The sequence below is a fragment of the Buteo buteo genome, chromosome 23, assembly GCF_964188355.1.
Source record: "Buteo buteo chromosome 23, bButBut1.hap1.1, whole genome shotgun sequence".
Classification (NCBI taxonomy): domain Eukaryota; kingdom Metazoa; phylum Chordata; class Aves; order Accipitriformes; family Accipitridae; genus Buteo; species Buteo buteo.
In genome coordinates this window covers 4,476,153-4,480,233 of record NC_134193.1, presented here as the reverse complement: position 1 = coordinate 4,480,233, position 4,081 = coordinate 4,476,153, and positions in this window count along the sequence as shown.

Sequence of the window (4,081 nt, the reverse complement as noted above, 5' to 3'; positions counted from 1 at the left end):
ACATTGGCTCAGGGCTTGCACCGCAGGTACCATCTTCACCATCAGCACCCAGACCCTGAAGGAGCCCATCCCTGGGAGCAAAGCAGAGTTATGTGTGTTCAAACAAAGGCCAGCAGGACCAGTGTTGCAATTTCTGACCCTCTAGCAGCAACACCAAGACAGATGGATCTGGTTGCGTCCCTTGTCAGCAGCCTAAAGAGGCCAAAGACTGCAAAGGGCTATAACTCGGGTTCCTGATGGGAGCCACGGTCCATAGAGAGCCGCCTGGGGGGGACCTTTGGGGAAGTAAGAGCAGCACAGGCAGCGGTGGGAACAGACGCAGGATGTCCCGAAGCTGTGTGGGTTCTGGAAGCCAACTGCAGCCTTACTGGAAACACTGGGCTCATTTCAATATTTTAAGGAAGTAAGGGGAAAACTGGGTTTTATAAAATCCAAATGAGCAGCTGTTTATAAAATCCAAACAAGCAGCCTTCTGCAAAACACCGGCTGCTCGGGATCTGACAAGGCTGATGCAGCCAAGCGGGCTTCTCCCTATCCCTCTAGGGCATCGTGTCTGTGAGGACATGTTCCCTCAACAGGGACACTGAAGCAAGCTGGGATTTTGACCCCACGTCACCCCCCCCACCCCAACGCTTACGTCTCCAGCGCTCTGTCACCGAAAGCTTCTGCCACGGCTGTCCCCTCCTGGCTGGCCACCCCACCGCCCGCACGCTGCCGGGCTGGGCTGCCCGTCGGAGCGTCCACCACGTCACCGGCCACCGCCAGCTCCGTGTCACTGGTGCTCAACGTCAGGCAGCTCCTGCTGGTGCTGCTCCCCAGGGAGCCGGCCAGGCTGAGCTCCTCCAGTTTCCCCAGCAGCGGCTCCATGCTCTCCCCCTCGGCCCCCACCCAGGGCTCCCAGCTCGGGTCCTGCTGGCCAGCCCGCTCCCCTGGGACGTCACGGTCCCCAACAGCACCCAGCTCTTGCCCCTCCGCTCCGGGCTCCTGTGTCCCCCACGTGCTCCGTGCTCCGAGCCCAAAAAGACTCCTGAGGAGCTGGAGCAGGGAGGGACGGCCGGGAGCCCGAGCGACCGTTGGGGCATCCATGGGTGCCAGTGCTGGTGGCTCAACGGCTCAATTTGAATCAAACGGCCCCAAACCGCCCGGAGCCCAGAGCTGCGGCACTGAGGCAGTGGCAGGGATCTGAAACAAGGCTGTGGGGGAGCAAGATGTCACCCAGGGGGGCAAAGGATGCACAACCCGGGGCTGGGAGGGGGATACAGACCAAGCACAGCCCAGAGCTGGGGGAGAAGACGGGCCCCAAAAGGTGAAACCTTCCTGCTGCCCACAGCGACTCATTCTTGCAGCATTCCCACCTCTGCCACAGTTTGGCCTAGCCCTGAAATTTCGGAGGGTGGGAGGAAGGAGAAAGGCTCACAAAAACATGCAGGAACCCCTCCGGCAGTGCAGTACCATGGCCAAAGAGAGAAAGATAAAAAATTACTTCTTCAGCAGGCAGCAGCACAGCAAACAGCTTTTAAAATAAGCAGCATCTGCATTTGCCCATCGCAATGCGATACGTTCATGACAATAACGGCAGGAACCGAAACAGCAGCAAGCCCAAGGACCCATTTCTCCCTCGGCCGCTCAGGCACATTTCCGATGGGTATTTTCCTAGGACCACAGTCTCAGGCAGGGGCATGATTTTCCCCGCAATGTTCCTGCACTCAACAGAACCGTGCTGGAGCTGCAGTAACACTGGCATAAAGCTGCTCTCGCTGATATAACGTATCCCTCGCGGAGGCATGCTGCTAGGAGTTCAGCTTTGCTTCTGCGCTAGGAGTTTCTTCTGGCTGGCTCTGCCAGTGTCTGCTTATCCTTGGCTCGGTAGCCCACAAGCTGCTGGCTGCAAGAAGGGTTATTTTTCCTCAAAAAAACTCATCTAAAACTGCCATGTCATCGTGACTAGTTGAAACCAAGATTCTCCCACCCTCCAGCTGCACCCTCCCGTTTCCTTTCCTCTGCCATCGCTGGGCTCAGGCGGCCAGCGCAGGGCACAGCTCCTGCAAAGCACAGACCACAGCCCTCCTTGCTGCAAAAAGTGTGTTTTCACATCAGCCCCTTGCTCTTGCTGGCACAAGAGGAGGGCTGGGGATGCACAGCGGAGTGCAGCCCCCTTTCCAGTAGCAGCACAGATTAGACTACATCAACCAATTGGTGAAACCACATCCTAAAACATCACGTAAATCCCGAAAGCAGAGGGTCCTTCTCTGCATCTGCCGTGCCTCTCTTACTTATACCACCAAATATAACTCTTCATTTACATCAGCAAAAGGGGCTGCCGGTGGAAGCACAGAACATTTCACATCAGCATCAGCAATCGCAAAGTCAGTGTGGCAGAGCCAGCTGGGAATTTCTTCCCTATTGCCTCAACATCTTAAAGCCACTGCAACAGCAAAGCAGGCTGTCTCCCACCAGCAGAGCCACATACAGGATTTAGATCACTCATCAAATGATCTCCTAAATACTTGCTTGCCACCATCATTTCTTAATGTCCATATTGGCCATTCCCATAACAGAGCTGGTACTTTCAAGCTAATTTCCCTTTATTCCTGATACCTCCCCCTTCTCTAACACTCTCCAGCAGCCATTTGCAGACACATTGCAGTATGAGTCCCTGCTGCCCACCCCACAGCTCAGTCCCCACAAGCTCCTTGCTGCACTTGCTGTGGACACAGAGGAGTTGTCCAAGCCTCCTGCACAGCTTATTTTCCACACCTTTTGCTGCTCAGTGTGATTAGAAGCAGCTACGAATATCATACACTTGATGCTCACCTAATACCTCTTTCCCAGCTGTTTTTCTACTGCCATGCCAGAAGTGTTATGCAGTGTATTTGAGGTGGAAGAGAAGTGGTTTGCAGAAAAGAAGAAGGATTTAGAGATGAGATTTGCTTTTGCAAAAGTTCTCACCAACGCTGCTGCCTGATGAGGTAATACTAAGGGATGCTAACTCTGAAATGGTGGTAAGACTCAGGAACAGCGCAGATTGATGTAATGTGGCAGAGAGAAGCACAGGATCCGTCCTGCAGCAGTCAGCACATCCCGATGTGCCTGTGCTGGTATTCAGCCTAAAAGCCATCCATCCCTCGTGCTGGTTGTGCACAAGAACAGCCACCACCAGCACAGATCAGCGGGGGAACTGGGGTAACCCAGAGGGAGGGACCTTCAGACCCAAACAGCCACCATTGCTACATTCACCACCAAAACTCACCCCAAGGCTCAATGCAGAATTAAGGTTGGTGGTGGGACCTCGAGCCCCACCAGGACCAGGAGTTTCTCTGCGAGTGCACACTGGGAGGAAGGCAGACCCCTTGCTACCAGGCTGATGCGGACAGTCCCCGTTAGCTGATTCCTCCCCTTCCTCTGCTCCATGATTAGTCTTACCTCCCTGAGAGCCATCTCTGGCCAGGGCACTTCTCTCCTGGCCCCTGGCCGCCACAGTCACTGCAGGCGTCCTTTGCTTCCCCCTCCACAGCCTGCTTTTCACTGGTGTCAGTGCAGCTACCACGCTCAGAAAGGTCTGCCAAGGCCACGTCCCCGGCAGCCCCCACCTCCAGGGGAGGAAGAAAGCTTCTCTGGAGCCAGAGTGGGACCCTCTGCAGCCAGGGGCCCATTTTCCCTGGCAAAGCTCAGCCAAGTAAGTCAAGGATTCAAAAATATCTCTGTTTGGCTCTGGGACAGGGAGCATCCCACAGGGCATGTCATCCCAGGGCATGAACAGTGCTCCTACCATTGGATAGACAGGTAATTTGATAATTAGCAGTCAGGCATTTATACTGGCCCCAAACCTCAGCTTATCTGGCATTTTTCAGCAGAGTGAAGTCCCTGGCAGTCTCCCAAGGAGTGAGGGGAAGAAAAGCAGCTGGGGCAGCTTGCTGAGCCAAAGAGCCACCTCCAGCAAAGAAGCTCTCTTGCTCTCCTGGGTGAATCACGCTCTTTCCTCCAGCCACTGTGATTTTTCCTAATCTCAGTGGAATTCAGATTTCTGAAGTCACTTGGGCTGAACCACCTCTGTCACCAGCAACTCTTTTTTTTTCTGGTG